Source organism: Dreissena polymorpha, chromosome 1 (genome assembly GCF_020536995.1).
Source record: "Dreissena polymorpha isolate Duluth1 chromosome 1, UMN_Dpol_1.0, whole genome shotgun sequence".
NCBI classification, from domain to species: domain Eukaryota; kingdom Metazoa; phylum Mollusca; class Bivalvia; order Myida; family Dreissenidae; genus Dreissena; species Dreissena polymorpha.
In genome coordinates, this window is record NC_068355.1 from 170,866,966 (window position 1) to 170,888,424 (window position 21,459).

Genomic DNA, 21,459 nt, shown 5'->3' on the forward strand with positions numbered 1-21,459 from the left:
TGAGAACCTAGGTTCTCATGAGAAACTAGGCTTTTCATGAGAACCTAGGCAGAGCTCCAGATAAGGGTCGTATTTTCGTAATTACGAATTATTTTCAAGTCCGTTACGTATTTATTTTAAAATCTTGTCGTACCATTAAGAATTACAAAATCAAGTTACGAATATTATTTTTACATCGGTTCGTATGATTTGTATTGAGTTCTTTTCGCGTATTAAAGATCTTTGTGGTGCTTATATAGAATGGTTATCGGGTTTGTTTAACAAAGCGCATTTTTTCAAATAAAAGCGGCGTATACAGTCTATCCGTCAAAAAACAATGGCGGCGCCCAGAGAGCGTCCTAAAACACTGCAAAGCGTCCAAAAACACGCTTTTAACATATTGTACGCAAAGTGAGCCGAAGTTAAATGTTTAGAAAGACATTATAGAAAAGATCTTATACGATGTTGTATGTTCAGTTGCCGACACAGTCGAAAAAGCTAAACAAAAGGCGACACGACGGGTCCAAACTTAAACACAAAAAAACATTGAACGAGTGGAAGCGACAAGTCCCGTGGCTAATCGTTGAAAAGATTGAAGGGGAGACCCGTTTTAATTGTGAAATATGTAAAAATTCATCCAAGGCATGCAATCTAAGCACAGTTTGGGCATATGAAGGTATTTGAAAAATAAAATTGTATAATACTGAAACGACACTGTTGAACTCGTATAAATAAGGTTGCTAGTATGTTTATCTTGATATTTTTTGCATGAAAATAATCATTATTATTTATTTTTAGGTCATTTAGAAAAAATAATAATTATTTTCCAAAACTTAGTATACTCAAACCCGGTTGAGTCGCGGGTCGTTTTGACTCGCGGTATTTCATTAGCGCCCTCTGGATTGTGTTTGTAAACAAACCTGCGTGATCTACTTTTGAAATCTGACAGAAAACATCTTTTGCTGCCAATTTGAATAGATTTTTGGTAAGTAACTACCCAAAAACGATTTAAAACATCATTTTAAACCAAAATTATGTAAAAATCCATGTAAAAATTTCAACTTTTTCACTTTTTAAGTTCGTCTGCTTGCGGTTGCTTAGGTCAGACACTACCAATATTATTCTCTTTGTGAAGGGGTTACACACCACCGATTTTTAAAAATTATTTCGGTAGGTCAGGCTCTTAAGCAGAAGAATGAATTAACATGAACAGTTATTTGAATATTGAGAATTAAAATTAGACACTGCTTGAACATACCTGTGATATTTATTGTATTTGATGTCTTAAATTCCATATGTTCTAATTGTTATATACGTTATTGATTGTTACTATGAATGGTATGTCAGATCTTTATGTTTATTCATGTTAAATTTTATATAAGTGTCGTTTAACCTATTTACCGCGAGTCAACCGGGAGGGAAAATAAACAACAATGGCGGACAGTGGTGTTGTTTTTGTTGATACCGCAGTTAAAATTGAAGGATTTTCGTCATAAAAAGGCTATTTTCTAATGAAGTTAAGTCAGATATGTTTGTCTTATAAATTATTTATCTGATATTTGAAGATGGTTTCTAGACGCAAATGAATATTTCTTAAGTACCGCGACTCACCCGGGTTGCAGGCTAGTAACGTTAAGAATAAAATTTCAGAGTTAAGAATTCTTTTTAAAAATCTGGTAGTAATTTAAGAATTTCACAAAACCTTATCTGGAGCTCTGAACCTAGGTTCTCATAGACACATAGAACTTAGGTTCTCATGAGAACCTAGGTTCTCATTTTGAGAACTTGAGTTCTCGTTTGGTATCCTAGGTTTTTACAAGAACCTAGGTTCTCATTTGAAAACCTAGGTTCTCATGAGAAACCTAGTTTCTTGGGATTATGCGTCGAACCGCTTGCCATAGTAGAGCATACTGATGGTGTGTATTTTGGTTCAGTAGTCTATTCGTTTTGCTTTTGAAAGTAAGTAAACGTAATGGTATTTTCTTTGATGAATAAACTTTGTCTTTGTGATTTTATCAAAGAAAGTCTATTCAGTAAGAATAACCCGTTTGCAACAAGCTTTATATATTTTTTACGGATTAATGTATCTTGTGTTTGGATCGCAAACTAAAGGATGTGAAGGCTAGATCAATACGCCATCAAAATCTGCAGCGTCCATGAACAAATAAGGCGAGTAGTTTTTTAATAATTTATGTTTAGAACGACTCTGTGTGTAAGTTGACATCGACATCATTTTGTCAGGAGCAATCGCCGCCATATTTGATTTCGATCATTTTCTTTCGAAACTAAAATTAACAAGGGCTGTTTGTAAAACATGCATGCCCCCCATATGGGCTCTCCGTTGTAGTGAGAGCCATTGTGTGAATATGTTTTTTGTCACTGTGACCTTGACCTTTGACCTAGTGACCTGAAAATCAATAGGGGTCATCTGCCAGTCATGATCAATGTACCTATGAAGTTTCATGATCCTAGCCATAAGCATTCTTGAGTTATCATCCGGACACCATTTTACTATTTCGGGTCACCGTGACCTTGACCTTTGACCTAGTGACCTGAAAATCAATAGGGGTCATCTGCGAGTCATGATCATTCTACCTATCAAGTTCTATGATCCTAGGAATGAGCGTTCTTCAGTTATCATCCGGAAACCATTTTACTATTTCGGGTCATCGTGACCTTGACCTTTGACCTAGTGACCTGAAAATCAATAGGGGTCATCTGCGAGTCATGATCAATCTACCTATCAAGTTTCATGATCCTAGGCCTAAGCGTTTTGAGTTATCATCCGGAAACCATTTTACTATTTCGGGTCACTGTGACCTTGACCTTTGACCTAGTGACCTTAAAATCAATAGGGGTCATCTGCGAGTCCTGATCAATCTACCTATCAAGTTTCATGATCCTAGGCCTAAGCGTTCTTGAGTTATCATCCGGAAACCATTTTAATATTTCGGGTCACTGTGACCTTGACCTTTGACCTAGTGACCTGAAAATCAATAGGGGTCATCTGCGAGTCATGATCAATCTACCTATCAAGTTTCATGATCCTAGGCCTAAGCGTTCTTGAGTTATCCGGAAACCATTTTACTATTTCGGGTCACCGTGACCTTGACCTTTGACCTCAAAATCAATAGTGGTCATCTGCGAGTCATGATCAATGTACCTATGAAGTTTCATGATCCTAGGCCCAAGCGTTCTTGAGTTATCGTCTGACAACCACCTGGTGGACGGACCGACAGACCGACCGACCGACATGAGCAAAGCAATATACCCCCTCTTCTTCGAAGGGGGGCATAATAAAATCTTCCTTTCGCGGTCGTAATGTATTTAAATGTGCATGCTGCGTAAAATTGATTCGAGGCATATGGTGATGTTTTTTCTCGTTGTACAGTTTTTGTGTGATTTTTTTAAAGACTATTTTGCGTACCAGAACAAATACATTGTATATCACTACGCATGGTTGCATTCGTTAGATTTAAAGCACTTTCAAGAATAAATTAAAGTTATTGTAAAGGTTATTAGATCTATTTTTTTAATGTCACGTTGAAAAAAATGGGATAAATAGAATACTAGGTTAGCGTTGAATACAGAGAAGTTTATGTTGCTCGGCTCGAACACCGAAAGCGCTCGCCAAGGCTCGTGCTCCCGGCGTTCTAAGCCTCGCAACATAAACTTCTCTACATTCAACGCTAACCTAGTATTCTCTCTGTAGCCCTATTTGCGCATTGGCCCCGGTCAATATCCTGAACATTAGGTGTATGACCTAAACACAATTGTTTTTGACTCCAGGAGCTTAAATTAAAGTATGAATGGTCAATATTCTAGTAATTTCACATGTTTTCAGTTATTCGAAACTAAGTTACCTAAATTTTAGTCAACAACAACAACATGCTCAGTGAGATGTTAACACATGTACTTCCTGCTTAAAGCAGCCGGCATTTGACAGATTTCAACGATGGGTTTAAATAAGTTAGCAGTGCAAAAAAGTTCAATGGTAATGACCCATTTTGTTTTGCTCAGTTTGAAAGCATTTGCTGTGATAGTGCAAAGCATGTTTTCCACTGTGTGCGTATTCTTACCCGGAAAGATAAATGTGATTGCCGGGTTTATCTGAAAATGGGGTTTTTAAAGGCAAGTTCCGAGACCTCCAAAAAGGTCTATTTTACCCCAGATACTAGTTTAAAGTGCTTTTTCTGCATCGTTTTGTGCTTTGTTTGCAAGCTGTTGATGAGCTGCACTGAATATTGTCTGAATCTATTTTCAGGTTGGGACTGAAGGCCTTGTTTTGAGGGTGTTTTGCAGACCCAGTGGATGTCGGCCTGGGGATTTTCAAGAAAAACTGTAGACTGCCCCCGAAATTCGACGATGTTGTGTTTTTATCGCGTCATCGGAAATCACGCGCGATTTAAAAGGTGAAGGTCGTTTCTGTTTTCCCACGGTCTACTTCCGCTTTACGCTCCGGATTATTTCCAAAAATAATGGAGATTAGACAGGTAATTCTTATATTTTTCAACGAATTAGCTCTGATAATTACTTTTCTTCACATCTGACTATATAATGCCTACATATAAACCCGTTTTCTTACTGAAATGGTTCGTAGTACACTGCATCGTCTGCCATTGATACTAGTAAAAATCACTAGCTATGACGTCACTCGCTCAACTCTTGGAAAAATACGGAATACCAATATAAAGAAGTGAAACTCCAGCTGCTGGAGCAGTATTGAATTTTCATTAAAAACAATTAGTTGGTCCTTTATTTAAGGCAAGTGACAGATTGCCCAAACAGTACAAAACAGCACAATACAGCACAATACAAACCAACATAAACACAAAATATGAATAAAGCTGGGGTCACCGCCTTGGAACGATCAATGCAAAGCATTGAGGGTTTAAACCTGGTTATAGAGCGCTCAACCTCACACTTGGCCCAGCAATATTCATAATACATTTAAGTGTTAATAAAATTTAACGTCATAGCATTGTAACTCAAATTGAACAATAATAAAAGGGAATTAAAACGCATTCAATTTAATTACTATTTAATTACTCAATTGCATTGAAGATACAAGAGTAACAGAGTTACAACTTGTTGACGAACGATCAAATAAACCATTAACAATTGTCAACTACATTCCTTCTTTATAGAAAAAGATTTGAGAACATAGTGTCATGGAGTTAATATCTAAGATAATCATCGCGCAAATACAGGAAGAAGCAGCAATAATGGGTGTAAAAATTCCATATTACATAGCTTGGTTGTTTATGTGACTGCTAAAAAAAATAAAAATAATTAAATCAAACAAGAAACGCCTATCAGAGAGAAAATATAAATAAAATGGAACGTTATAAACCCAATGACCTATGCATGTAGATTACAACTGGGAAAGTCGGTCGTATGACGTCCCACAAATCCATAATGACATAATGACGTGAACAAAGTCCAGGGGCAGTACTAAATAAAAATATTAATGGGGCTGTGCTACTAATAAAACAAGTTTAGGTGATTTAATATTAAGAAGCAAATGAATAAAAATGGTAATTCCATTAAAGCGACATTATTGGAATCAAACAGTATATAGGTGTTTTGACAGCTGAAGACAGAAATGATTTGATGTACGATTTGAGTCCAAATGTAGTTTTCATGCAGATTTGTTCATACGACACAATGACACAATTTTATTCAACAGTGAAAAATGCCTATTATGTAGTTTTCATGCAGAATTGTTCATACGACACAATGACACAATTTTATTCAACAGTGAAAAAAGTTTATAATATCACTAATGATTCCAAATTTTAAGGGAAGAAAGATATAGTGAATCGAAAACCATCAAACACGTGTTTTTAAGTACATAAGCATCGTATCCTTTTGATAAAAACAAGTTAATTAAATTGAAAAGTTTAATATGAACATTTGGTTTAACATATTTTAATTTGCGGACACGCTTCAAAACATCTCCGTAAAATGATGGATGGGAGATTCCATTATTTAAATGCCATTTTAAAGAAACATTATATTTTGAAATTAAATCACCATACTTAGAGTAAAATCTAGCAAATTTATTTGTTAGGTTATGATACAAAAAGCCTTGTTTTAGCATTTTTTTTAGTTAATATTAGATTACGATCATTAAAATCTTTAATACACGAACATGCTCTGGCATAACGTACCAACTGCGAAATGTGAATACCATAGGAAGGTCCTTTAGGGATGTTGCCATCTAGAAACGGGAAATTCACAATTTCAAAGTTAAAATCGTCCCGTTTGTCGTATAAACTAGTTTTGATCAAATTATTATTAATAGTTAAATGTAAGTCTAAATACGCAGCGTCTGTATTGGATATACACGATCTATTTAAGACTAGTTCTTTTGGGTAGATTTTGTGAATATATTGTTCAAATGATGGATTATCTAAATTAAGTATGGCATCAATGTAACTACTAGTAAGGTTAAAACAATTAATCAAATCTACTTGCTTAGTTTTAGATAATTCTAACATAAATTCGCTTTCATAACAATATAAAAAAAGGTCAGCTATAAGTGGCGCACAATTAGTACCCATAGGAACGCCAATAATTTGTTTAAATATTTTACCATTAAATTCAACAAACAAGTTATCCAAAAGAAAAGTAAGTGCTGCACAAAAGTCAAGACCAGTCCAAATGATGTAATTATCTAATATCTGATTAGTAAAAAAAGCTGTTTTAGTGTTTAAAGCTAGATACAAACACTTCTCTCTAGCAAAAGTTTTTTCAATCAAAGAAACAAGTTTGGATTTTTTTAAAGCGTGAGGAAGCGTTGTATATAGTGTAGAAAAATCACAAGTACTTACGTGTGACACCTTATATTTTTTGGTTATCAGTTGTTTGTTTTTTTAAATTGTTTTCAGAATACTGATATCAAAAGAGGCGCATATCGAAGTTGCTATGACCAGGCAGATTTAAAATTGGCTTATGATGCAGTGATGATAAATCACATGTTTGTGCAGAGAGCTGCCACTAATTATGGGGTACCAGTTACTACACTAAAAGATAGAGTCCATGGTAACATCCCAATAGATAATGTTCAGTCAGGCCGCACCCAGTTATTCTCAAAAGACCAAGAAACCATGTTGGCCCGGCATTTGAATTCCATGGCAGAGGTCGGGTATGAATATTCCCGAACAGAAGCTATTAACCTGGCATCTGACTATGCGGTCCACCTTAGCCTCAGAGATAAAAATCTTACTCTCAGATGGCTATACAAATTCCTTAAGAGATTTCCTGAATTGTCCGTCAAAAAGCCTCGCAGTCTTGAGTCTGCCCATGCCAGATGTGCTAACAGAGGTGCAATTTCCAATTACTTCACGGAGCTTAATAAAATCCTGAGTGAAAATGATTTGCTGAGTCGGCCAGAAGCAATTTTCAACGTTGATGAGAAAGGCCTTTCAGTCGACCACAAACCCCCAAAATTATCACTGGTGCTGTATACAAGGCCAAGGCAATAACATCTGGAAGGTCTCAAACAGTAACCTTGATTGGAAGAGCCAATGTTCAAGCAGCCTTCAAGAAGAGTGGAGTATATCCTCTGAACCCGGATGTTGTGTCAGACCATGACATTGCCCCATCATTGAGCTTTCCAGCTGCCAATGAAGTGATAACAGCAAAACCAAACAGTCTGAAACCAAAGTTGTTACAACTTACACGGATGCAGAAAACACATTCCTTAACAACAGAGGTGGTAACATTTTAGAAAATTTTAAGGCTGCTAAAACTAGAAATACGCTCAGCAAAGTTGTTGGAGGCAAGGCAATCACTAATGAGGATGTTATAACAAAAATACAAAATCACATTCAATCACAGTCCACATCTATGAAGAGAAAATTTATTCCTCCTGTTAAAGACCACCAAACACACCAGAAAGAAACCTCTAGAATCAATAAAACAAAAGAGAAACAGCCACAAGCTCAACACAAAAAGTAGAGACCATCACTGCCGTGGATTCAGATGATGACATTGAATCTGAAGAAGAAAAGTGTTGTGTATGTGGAAAATTCTACCCTGAAAAATCAGATTATGACCACATAAAGATAGTTCAGTGGGGACAATGTGACACTTGCAACAAGTGGGTTCATTTGAAATTCTGCACAAGAGTTAAAGTACTCAGACGTGGTTATAGTTTTCTCTGTCCCAAATGTTGCAAAGCAGAAGAGTAATCAATAACTATTAAACACATTGTGAATAAGTTCAATTTAGTTCAAGTTACCAACTTTTGACTCTTACTGTTCATGTTATTGAAAATGGCTGTATAGCCCATCATATATTGACCTCTATGATGAAGAGAATATCCACCAATCAAAATCGTCGAATTTAGGTGACCTTTCATTCACACTGGAAGTGAGTCATATGCCGCCATTTTTGTTGTCAAGTAACGATAAAATGGTTGTTCATCGACTCGGATTCAATCCAATGTAATAAAACAAAGTTTAAAGTTAATGACTGTGTGCTTTAACAGTTCAATGTTTCGAATTTAGATGACCTTTCATTCACACTGGAAGTGAGTCATATGCCGCCATTTTTGTTGTCAAGTAACGATAAAATGGTTGTTCATCGACTCGGATTCAATCCAAGGTAATAAAACAAAGTTTAAAGTTAATGACTGTGTGCTTTAACAGTTCAATGTTTCTTTCATTTATTTGTTATTGCTGCGTGTAACTGTTACATCGTCGAATTTAGATTACACCGGGATACCTCTTCTCGAACCTCGGCTTTTCTCGAATCTTTCATTTGTTTACATTTATGCGCGCACGCGCACAACGTCATCGTTTTGTGGGTAAATACGCATTGTTTACGACGACTTGCGTCACAAACAGGTAAAATAAGTACATTTAACCTAAAATACCTAAAAATCATTGTTTTTCTTAATGCTTTTTTTACCTATATTATGATTTTCATGTAAAACCTATGAAACATGGTCTCACTTTCGATCTAAACTTTGCTTGACCACAAACACTTTTCATCTGCGGCAACAAGTCACGTGACCATGATCAAATCATGTGACAAAGCTATTTTTAAACGAAGTAAAATGTTGCATGTCACTAAATGTTGCAACTTAAAACATATGTTTCTGATTGTGTTTTTTCTAACTTTTAATTTAATATTTGTCAAACAAATTTCAGAAATTCCTAATAAAAAGAGTTAAACAAGAGGGCCTGAAAGGCCCAAAGTCGCTCAACTGATATAACAAGATATTATTGAGACAAATCTTCTGACCAAGTTTCACGAAGATCGGAAAATAAATGTGGCCTCTAGAGTGTTAACAAGGTTTTACTTAAGCCATATAAGGAAAAATGCCCCGCCCCTGGCAGCCATGTTTTTCAACCAACCGGCATTATTTTTGAACTCGTCCAAGATATTACCGGGATGAATCTTTTGACCAAGTTTCATGAACATCGGACAGTAAATGTGGCCTCTAGAGTGTTAACAAGATTTTATTATAGCCATATAAGGAAAAATGCCCCGCCCCTTGGAAGCCATATTTTTCAAGCAAACATAATTATTTTCGAACTCTTCCAAGACATCATTAAGACCAATCTTCTGACCAAATTTCATGAAGATTGGACAATTAAGGTGGCCTCTAGAGTGATAACAAGGTTTTACTATAGCCATATAAGGAAAAATGCCCCGCCCCTGGTGGCCAAATTTTTGAAGCAACCAAAACCATTTTCAAACTCATTCAAGATATCATTGGGACAAATCTTCTGACCAAGTTTCATGATGATCGGAAACTAAATGTGACCTCTAGAGTGTTAACAAGGTTTTACTATAGCCATATAAGGAAAATACCCCCGCCCCCGTGGTGGCCATGTTTTTCAACCAACCGGCATCATTTTTGAACTCGTCCAAGATATTATTGGGATGAATCTTCTGACCAAGTTTCATAAATTTCGGACAATAAATGTGGCCTCTAGAGTGTTAACAAGATTTTACTATAGCCTTATATAGCCATTTAAGATAAAATGCCTCGCTCTTGGCGGCCATGTTTTTCAAGCAAATGTAACCATTTTCGAACTCACCCAAGATATCATTAAGACAAATCTTCTGACCATATTTCATCAAGATTGGACAATAAATGTGGCATCTAGAGTGTTAACAAGGTTTAACGTACTATAGCCATTTATGGAAAAATGCCCCGCCCCCTGGCGGCCATGTTTTTCAACCAACCGGCATCATTTTCTAACTCGTCCACGACATTATTGGGAAGAATCTTCTGATCAAGTTTCATGAAGATTGGACAATAAATGTGGCCTCTAGAGTGTTTACAAGATTTTACTATAGCCATATAAAGAAAATGCCCCGCCCCTTGGCAGCCATGTTTTTCAAGCAAAGGTTACCATTTTTTATCTCATCCAAGATATCAGTGGGACAAATCTTCTGAGCAAGTTTTATGAAGATCGGAAAATAAATGTGGCCTCTATAGAGTGTTAACAAGGTTTAACAATAGCCATATAAGGAAAAATGCCCCGCCCCCTGGCTTCCATGTTTTTCAACCAACTGGCATCATTTTCGAACTCGTCCAAGATATTATTCGGATGAATCTTCTGACCAAGTTTTATGAAGACCAGACAATAAATGTGGCCTCTAGAGTGTTAACAAGATTTTACTACAGCCTTATATAGCCATATGTGGAAAAATGCCACGCCCCTTGGCAGCCATGTTTTTCAAGCAAACGTAACCATTTTCGAACTCATCCAAGATATTATTTAAACCAATCTTCTGACCAAATTTCATGAAGATTGGACAATAAATGTGGCCTCTAGAGAATTAACAAGGCAAATGTTGACGCCGCACAACACACAACGGACAAAAAGCGATCAAAAAAGCTCACCATGAGCACGTTGTGCTCAGGTGAGCTAAAAACATAAGGGGTACTCTCCATCAGCACTCACAAATGCTTACAAACTTGTAAAAGAAACGGGGATCCCTATTAAAACTACTGCTAGACAATATGGAGTGCCACATAATAGCCTTCGTGACAAGGTTAAAGGCCGCGTGGATCCAGAAACCACGATACAAAATTAGTTGAGCACATTAAACTGATGGCTGATTTGGGGTACGGTTTTACCATAACAGAAGTGGTCTCAAAAGCAAGTGACTATGCTGTCTTTCTTAAGAAGCGAACACGGGACAAAACATTGACCGTGAAATGGTTTAAGGGCTTGCGCAGCAGGTGGCCGGAGCTTAGAGTCATAAAACCATGGGGGTTAGCTAAATGTAGGGCAGAAGCTACCAATGAACAAACTGTCGAAAGCTATTTTACAAATTTAGAAAATATACTGAAAAGTAAGAACCTTATTGACAAACCTGAGTGTATATATAACATAGATGAAAAAGGGTTTCAAACTGAACATGCCACACCATAGTAACATAGTTAGTGGTATTGCATCAGCTCCCGCAATCACCTCATCCAACAACCACGACAGCAACAACCACAGTCATCGGTGGCGGTAACGCAATTGGGACACAGATTCCTCACTACTTTGTTTTCAAGGGTGCGAGAATGAATGAAACATTAATGCAAGGTGCTTCTTCAGGATCAGATGCAATTATGTCAAAGACAGGTTGGTCTTATTCAAGCATTTTTCTGGAATATTTACAATCCCACTTCATCAAGAACATTCAAAGATCTGATCCTTATCAGCAAATTATCATCATATTTGACGGCCACAAATCTCACATCAATGTCCCTGTGTTGGAATGGGCAAAGAAAACCAACATAATTTTGTTTGTCTTTCCAGCACATACATCTCAAGTGCTTCAACCCCTTGACGTAGCCTGCTATGGACCTCTGCAGAAAATATATAATTATGCATGTCAAAAATTTATCAGAGAACATCCATCTTCAAAAATCACACGATACAATATTGCAGAATTAGCATCCAATGCACATGTGACAGCATTATCCGTCAATAACCCGAGGGCTGCTTTTGAAAAGAATGGCATATTTCCATTCAATAGAACTGTGATAAGTGCTGACATTTTTAAGCCATCAATTCCTTATGTTGTTCTCAAGAAAACACAGTGGTTTCTGGCATTCAGCCATGCATTGACAATTATTTTACAACTGCTGAAAACATAATTGAAATGAAGAAATCACACCATGTCAATACACTAAAAAAGACTTTAAGAAATAATGTGTCTGGTCAGGAAATAGCCAGTGATTGCTTAAATCAAGAAATGTTATCACAGCCTTTACCACGTTCCAAAGATACACCAGTCCTCCCTCTAAGAAACTTTTCCTGGACCTTCGCACATTGGCAGTTATTTATAACATCTGTGATAATGATAGTCAATCTTCTGAAGATGATGTTCCTGAAGAAGACAAATGTTGTGCGAGTAAACTTGTTCAACCCAAGGAACTGAAAAACTGCGTTTCCCTTGTGTTTACAAAATGGGCACAATGTGATCACCCAAACTGTGCACTCTGGATCAGCAGACGATTTATTTCATAAATCAATCTCTGGGTTAATGGTCGCCATCTTTCGAACTACTTTAAAAAGTACAACAACAACAATAACAGTAGAAGACAAGGTTAATTGCGAAAAGTTGAAAAATTGAGTACATGTGTCACGGTTGTTGAGTGAAATAGTGTTGTTTTCAACTGTGTATGAAGCATGTGAACTTGTAGTGAAATAACCGAATTGTTGGTGGAAATGGAATTTAGAAATATATCTAATAATTCATCATCGTGTAGAATTATCATCAGCATCATTTCTGTGGAACCTTGCACTATTCAAAATACAAGTGTTTCATAGATATGGTGCTTTTGACATAGTTCACTAACCATCAAGACTGAAATGATTCATGCACACAGGTAAAGTAAATAATTGAATTTGTGCAGAATGTTTATTTTTTACAAATTATTATTTAATTTGACCAATTTATTTTAGATTGATTGCACTGAAACTCAAAGTCTAAAGCTTAGTAAGACACTTAAGCCAGTTTTCTGAGAAGAAACAATACTTGTTCAGAGTATAGCAGGCTCATGCGGCCTCTGGTTTATTTATTTGGTCTCGGCCTTTAACCTGGGTCGCTTTGATTTCAGGTGTTTAGCCCCCATATCAACAAGGCTCTTGACCCTATATGTAGTTATTCATATTGTTTAAAGATTTTGAGAACCCTCACTCGGTGCCAGTTGGGATAAAAACAGGGACCTTCTTATAGCTAGATGAATGCATCAAATATGCCAGCAACACTTTATAATCAATAACTTTATAATTGATGATTCTGTTCTTATAACTACATTACTAATTTACCAAAACAATTTGAAACACATTTTTATGCCCCCAAAGGAGGGCATATAGTGATCGCACTGTCCGTCTGTCTATCCGTCACACTTTGCATTTAGGTTTCGAAAAAATGCTCATAACTTCTATGTCGCTTCAGATGTAACATTCATATTTGGTATGCATGTGTATATGGACAAGGCCTTCCCATACACACACAAATTTTGACCCCTTTGACCTTGAACTTAGGGTCGGCGTTTAGGTTTTGAAAAATGCTCATAACTTCTATTAAAGCGTTTATCGGGGGCATATGTCATCCTACCGAGACAGCTCTTGTTTTTGCTACTGTCCTCTGCACCAACCATGATATATCTGCATATATGCATCCAACCAAATCAGTAAAACTATTTGTCACTTAATTACAGTAAACTTATTGCATGTTAACTTTTCAACAATATATATATACATGTATATATAATTATATATAACAGATCTTGAAAAAAAAAACACATCAAACTTCAAATTGTTTTAGTAAATTATAGGCTTTAATTGGTATTGTGACATTGACACCACTCATGCATGCGACTATACAATTATACAACTATGGAACACATTATTTATGAGAAATTCCAATATATCAACATATTGTCTCAGATTTTAGGCAGATAATCTAGTGCTTTTTGCTGCCATTTTTACTATTACACATATTTTCATTTTATGTTATGATGCATTGATCTTGTTTCTAAATTAACCAAGCAATCATGTTAAACTTTTTAAGAAAGATGTTGTCTGATAAATATAGAAAATATAATCACTACAAAGTGAACAAAATTCAGTTGAATACTGTGACCAACAAAGATTTGCCAAAGAGCAATTCAGATCATGATTTAAATTAAATACAAGTAATATGAAAGTCTGCCTATTGGATCCCAGTTAAGACTTATTTGTCAAATCTGCACATTAATTTTCCTTTAGCCATGTAGAATTGGGGACTAAATACCATCAAGTCATGTAAAAAGGAGCAGGGTATAGCACGCTGCTATAGATCTCTTGAGCTTTCACATGGATTTTACGGGCAATTTTCATACAACAAATGATATTATATAGTGTAATGATAAAGCATTATGAGCACAAATTATACCTCTTACTAGTGGTGCAAAAATCATTTAAGTGTCACATTTCAAAAGAAAATTTATATAAAAAGGTATTATTAATTGTTAAAACATTATAAAAGGTTATTTCAATTCACTAAAGCATTTAATTACAAGAACAAGTGCATTTTATGTCCATTACAATACATGTAACAGTATTGGCATTGTATTTATCTGCATTTGATGTGCATTTAATACACTTAAAAATGCAGACAAGACACACTTCTAACAGAAACAAATGTATTTTTTTCTGCATTTTTCCAGCATTAATACTCTTCAAGTGTATTTTTTATCATCCCAAATACACTTTACCAGGAAAAAGGAATGTTAAAATAGATTTTTAGTTTGTTTTAAGTATATTTTCAAATGCATTAAGACACTCTTTTCTTTTGCAAAAAATGTTGAACAAAAACTTGAAAATATTTAATATACTAAAGTGTAGTAATAATTAAAGTTTTGTATGAGCATCAAAAACAGTGTCAAATTCATACCAGTGCCTATTTAGTAGCAGTAGGCCTTAAATGGTCTACTTGTGGTAGAAATAATGCATTTTGTAAAATACAACATACATAAATTAAAAAATATAGCTGCCCATACAGTTCAATACAATGTTCAATTAACTACACTATGCAAAGTTAAAATATGACATCAAGCTTGGAATAATCTTTTCAATAATGAATAATATGCTGTTTTAATTTATAAGTGAAATAGACACTGCATATAAAAACTGATTTTACACCAAAACTAAATGTTTAATTTGATTTTTAGCTCCACTGGCCAAAGGTCCTGTGTCCATCGTGCATCCATGCATAAACTTTTCCTTTAAACATCTTCTCCTAAACTACTGGTCCAATTCTGATGAAATTTCTTAGGAATGTTCCTGGGGTGAACCTCTTTCAAATTTGTTCAAATTATGGGGTCAAATTTGACTCTGCCCTGGGGGTCACAAAATTGAAAATTCGCTTTAATAAGGCCTATTTTGTGAAAACTTTCAAAATCTCCCGTCCATAACCATCAGGCCTAGGGCTATCAAATTTGGTATGTAGACACATCTAATAGTCCTCTACCAAATTTGTTCAAATTATACCCCTGGGGTCAAATTTGACCCTGCCCCGGGGGTCACAAAATTGAACATATGCTTATATAGGGTATATTTTGTGAAAACTTTACAAATCTTCTCGTCTATAACCATTGGGCCTAGGGCTACCAAATTTGGTATGTAGTGGCATCTTATAGTCCTCTACCAAGTTTGTTCAAATTATGCCCCTGGGGTCAAGTTTGACCCTGCCCCGAGGGTCACAAAATTGAACATATGCTTATATAAGGCCTATTTTGTGAAAACTTCAAAAAAATTCTTGTCCATAACAATCCGGCCTAGGGCTATCAAATTTGGTATATAGTGACATCTAATAGTCCTCTACCAAATTTGTTCAAATTTAATCCCTTGGGTCAAATTTGACCCTGCCCCGGGGGTCACAAAATTGAACATATGCTTATATAATGCCTATTTTGTGATAACTTAAAAAAAATCTTGTCCATAACCATTAGGCCTAGGGCTACACAATTTGGTATGTAGTGACATTGTATAGTCCTCTACTTAGTTTGTTCAAATTATGCCCCAGGGGTCAAATTTGACCCTGCCCCGGGGGCCACAAAATCAATTATATGCTTATAAAGTGCCTATTTTGTGAAAATTTTAAAACTCTTCTTGTCCTTAACCATAAGGCATAGGGCTACCAAATTTGGTATGTAGTGACATGTTATGGTTCTCTACCAAGTTTGTTCAAATTATGCCCCTTGGGTCAAATTTGACCCTGCCCGGGGTCACAAAACTGAACATACACTTATATGGGGCCTATTTTGTGAAAACTTTAAAAATCTTGTTGTTCATAACCATTGGGCCTAGGGCTACCAAATTTGGTATGTAGTGACATCTAATAAACCTCTACCAAATTTGTTCAAATAATGCCTCTGGGGTCAACTTTGACCCTGCCCCGGGGGGTCACAAAATTGAATAAACGCTTTTAAAGCGCCTATTTTGTGAAATCTTTAAAAATCTTCTTGTCGAAAACCATTTGGACTATGGCTACCAAATTTGGTATGCAGTAACATCTTATAGTCCTCTACCAAGTTTGTTCAAATTATGCCCTTTGGGTCAAATTTGATCCTGACCCGCATGTCACAAAATTGAACATTATATACGCTTATATCTTGCTTATTTTTTGAAAACTTTAAAAATATTCTTGTCCTTAACTCTAGGACCTAGGGCTACCACATTTTATATGTAGTGAGATATAGTAGTCCTCTACAAAATTTGCTCAAATTATGCCCCTGGGGTTAAATTTGACCCAGCCCAAAAGGTCACAAAAGTGTACATGTGCTTAAATAGGGCCTATATTTAAGTATTTGCACATGCAGAGAAATTTGTTTCAGCCTTTTTTCAGCAGTGGAGCGATACAGGGCCATCATGGCCCTCTTGTTTAAATACTCAAAAAAATGAAACCGGTTTCATGCTTGCATGAACACAGTTTATAAATGCTGTCAGAATTATAAAATATGCAATTACTATAAATACAAATGCCAGGGAAAAGTGCTTTTTGTACTAAAAAATTCGAATGAATATTACAATAATACATTCTGAATATTTTAGTATGTAATTAACAGTTTTGTCTGAGAAAATCACTAAATTTTATATATTTATTCAAATTCACATAAATCATATTTCAAAAACACATAATTACTTCAAATCCTTTCACACAATACTGAAAAAAATGCACAATTTCTGATTGTTATTGATTCTTTATTAATTTATACATGTACCATTTTTTAATCTTGATGCATCCTCAATTGTATAATGCACATCTTAATCTGTTTTAACAATTATAATATAAAGATTAAGGCTGACTCAGTAAAATAATAATCCATGATTTCTGCAGTACTTGCAGACAAACTAGGAATACTGCTGTGATATTATCTATCTATCTAATAGGATACAAATTTGGCTTCAATAGAAAAAAAATCAAAGCATACACATGTATGAAATGTGTATGCATATATTAGTTAAACTTAAATTGATTGACCATCGATAAAAAGATATTATAATATATATGTATATATATATATATATCCTTGTAAAACTAAAAATTAAATATGTATGTTTCTATTACATCATTTAGGACTTTTATATTCAGACAAAGTAGAGTGAAGCTTAAAACAGTATCCAATTGTAACAGTCAATTTTGAGAAAATCAACCTTATAATTATTTTCTGTGTTGGCCAATGTCATAATTGGTATAAAATGTATATTGAACTGGAAGTTTTCTTTATTTTAAATGATAACATTTGCTTGGTCAGCCATAATTGTCACAATCAAGTGGTCTTTTTACACTGTAGTTTTCTCACTGACTATGGGTTTGTTCCGAGAATGAGCCACACAAAGTATCGTTGGGGAGATGAGTTGTCAATTTTATGTTTATCAGTCTTTCATAATCCAGTATACCTGTAAAAAGGGAATTTGTAACTAATAATCACACAATATACACAATTAAAATTGTATGCATTTAGATTTATTTAGTACTGCACATTAATCATTTTCCAAAAATATGTAGCAGCATTACATTATATAATGCTGCAATACTAAAGTAATTTACTAATTAAAGGTCGCTGATGTGTAATGGATGTGGTGTCCACCTAATGATCTGGAGGTCACTGGTTTGATCCCCAGTGTGGGAGCATTCTTAAGAAATCTCCAAGAGACACCCAAGTACTGGTTCTAGGCCCAGGAAACGAACTCAAGAGCATTTCACATACATGTACGTAGTTAGTACTTTAAATTTAATCGAACTAAAAATGGGTTAAAACTAACAACTGAAACCCTTATTAATACATTTTATTTTGAATCAAGCAAATGTGCAAATTCATTAAAAACAATGAGTAAAATTTAAAAATTTTACTTTAAAGTAATCATGATAATTTAGATCATTTTCAGAATATTTAATGATGATAATGATACAATTATATATTCCCTAAATGATAAAAATAAAACATGTAATGTTAATTTATGAAAAAAACGTTTTAATTTTATCAATATCATGTTAATTACAACTAGATACAGGCAATTAGATCAGAAACGTGCATTAATTATATTAATGAACAACCCAGACATTTGTAGTGATTTATGGTCACTATTTGATTAACGTTCTATACATGACCTGTCATAAAAGGTATTTTTTAGCCAGTACTACAATCGGCAATGATAGTCTGTATTGCATACATATTTCAACGTCTATTATCGATTCGCTTCCTCAAACTGAACAAATATTTAATGTTTACATCGCGAAACGTAATGCATCCAGTTTCACTTTCGGTTTGGTTGGTTTTGTAAACACCGTAATTTCATCTTAAAAATTGGATGATTGGGTGATTAAATAATAATGGAAAAGTAAATCACTTGGATAATAGGTCAAAATGCAACACAAATGAACGTTAATAGTGCTATTTATATCAAAGTTTCGGTAAAAAGTTTGGCGCTAGTTCAACGCGCATCGTATACAGCCTCATAACAATAGACTGACAACCTTTTGGGTAGTAAAGTAGTAATACAAGGCAATATGGCGACCGTTAGCCACGAGGCCTATCTTACGGAGGAATCCGAGATAGCCGATGTATCACGATTGCCAAACTGTGGACATTGGACACACTTGATTTATTGCTGCAAACCGAAAGTTGTTAGTCGGAATGATGTCTTCGAATGCCCATGTCATAAAAGTGAAGAGTGAAAATACTAAAATTGAGATAGAAACATATAATTTTTAATAAAAAAAATAGTTATAAATCAAGTTTTAATGTTATTTTCTAGTTTCATAAAAAAACTGAACAAAATCTGCATATAATTGTGAATTGAAATAGAAAACAATGAAGGCTTCGAAAGCAGGTACGATTGTTTTGGCGGCCATGACATTTTTAAATGATATGGTGGTGCTGGAAACTTACGCAAATCTGTTAACAAAAGAGGATTTACATAACAATTAAACTTGTCAGTTATGTAAATTAATTAATCATCACATAAAACGCTTACAAATACGTTTCACTATTTCCAATTTTATTTTTGACATGTCAAAAATTAAGAGGTTCGAAAGATGGTTCGTCCATGATACATGTATGTTGACATCGACATTTGTCAGGAGCAATCGCCGCCATATGGGATTTTGATCATTTTCTTTCGAAAATAAAATGAATTATATTAAAGTAAAATCTTCTGTTCGCGGTCGTAATGTGTTACAATTTGCATGCTGCGGAAAATTGAATCGAGGCATATGGTGATATTTTTTCTCGTTTTACACTCTGTGTGTGAATTTATTTTAAGACTATTTTGCGTATCAGAGCAAATACATTTATATCACTACGCATGGTTACATTCGTTATATTTTAAGCGCTTTTAAGATTGAATTAAAATTACTGTTAAGGTTATTAGATCTATGTATGTTAAATGTCACGTTGAAAAAAAATCAAATGGGATAAATAGAATACTAGGATTAGCGTTGAATGCAGAAAAGTTTATGTTGCTCGGCTCGAACACCGAAAGCGCTCGCCAAGGCTCGCGCTCCCGGCGTTCTAAGCCTCGCAACATAAACTTCTCTGTATTCAACGCTAACCTAGTATTCTCTATAAGACAAATGGTCCTAATACACGTGTCTTAAGTGTGCTCACAGATAAGCCTTGCAGTCTTCACAAGCTAATAGGGGACGACACTTTCCGCTTGTATGATATTTTTCGATGAAAAAAGTCTCTTCTTAGAAAAAATTCCAGTTTAGACAGATAATGTTTTCCAAGATTAGCACGTGCTGACTGCACAGGCTAACCTGGAACGAAACTTAATATACATGCATTAAGCCCCGTTTTCAGAAAGCAAGGCTCATATTATGTACCTGGGCAAGATTAAAAAAAATTCCACTTATTACTAGACTAATATTTGTCTTTATCTAAGAATTGCATAAGAAAGCTTAGTTAAATGGTGCCCTTGACATTTATCATTCTTAACATTTATCTCATTATCCTTAGCAGAAAATGTGTGGTTTGCTTACATAGGTTAGGAGTCTGGGCTTTATCACATGCCATACACTGTTTCCCATTAATATAACCACTAAATATTATGTTTATATGACACATGTGTAATACCACATTTTAAAGCGTTTTCATTGGCTTAGTTTTCGCATTTTGTTAATTTGCTGAAATGACGTTGCAACGTCAAATGACGTCACGAAATGTAAATAACATTCTGGATTTATGTTTGCGTAAATATTTATTTAATTTGCTCATTGAAAAGCATGTGATGAAAAAGATCTGACACTATTTGACATATCATAGCATATTTTATTAAACTAGTCCAGGACAGTCGTTAGTAAGCTCGCCAAAGGCTCGCTTAGTAACAAAATTCCTGAACTCGTTTAATAAAAATATGGTTTGATATGACAACTCGTGCCAGATCCTATATTAATTATGACCATAGATCCTATGGTCTTAAGGTCCCCATGCATGGGAATATAAACATGAAAAAAGTTGTATAGAACAGAAATTTTGATATTTTTCAAAACTGCATACACAATTTAGTAGCAAAAACCTGTTATTCGAAAGTGAAATTCAAGCTTTTCTTGATGAATAATATATATTTAATTATTAAAATTGTCATAAATTAGTTGAATTCGTGTTGGCTTTGTTATTCAGCTGAAGACAGCCGTATTGGCCTGAGGCCGCTAATTAATAACATTATAATATTATTGAAAGGATGTTTGAAGTCATCTGTATATGTTTGGTATAGACAGGCCAATATTTGACAAAACGGATAGCCTAAAGGTACTTGCGCAAGTTGTTAAGTGTTTGCTGTCTATATCGATACACGTCCTGTTTGTTTATTCTTACATCCGAAACTAAATTTAATTGTTTTGTTAATATGAGTACACATCCGCATTGACACATTTTCCAGCATAAAGATTACCGTTTATATACCGATACTTCTTGAAAAATTTAGATTGAGAGTTTATGCGAATGTGTTATTTTGATTC

The 21,459-nt window shown here is 34.9% G+C and overlaps 2 long non-coding RNA genes across 2 annotated transcripts in view; both read right to left on the minus strand.

The window, feature by feature from the left end:
* Positions 1-2,267: 2,267 nt before the first annotated feature.
* Positions 2,268-21,459, minus strand: part of LOC127860853 (uncharacterized) — a 70,742-nt gene continuing 51,550 nt past the window's right edge. The window contains exons 2-3 of the long non-coding RNA XR_008039954.1: positions 2,945-3,086; positions 2,268-2,655 (exon numbers count right to left, since the gene is read on the minus strand). This is a non-coding gene — a long non-coding RNA (uncharacterized LOC127860853). The remainder of the gene's footprint in view (positions 2,656-2,944; positions 3,087-21,459) is intronic.
* Positions 17,178-18,968, minus strand: LOC127860849 (uncharacterized). The gene is made up of 2 exons (XR_008039952.1): positions 18,610-18,968; positions 17,178-17,897 (listed from the first exon to the last, which is right to left on the minus strand). It is a non-coding gene; the product is annotated as an uncharacterized LOC127860849 (long non-coding RNA).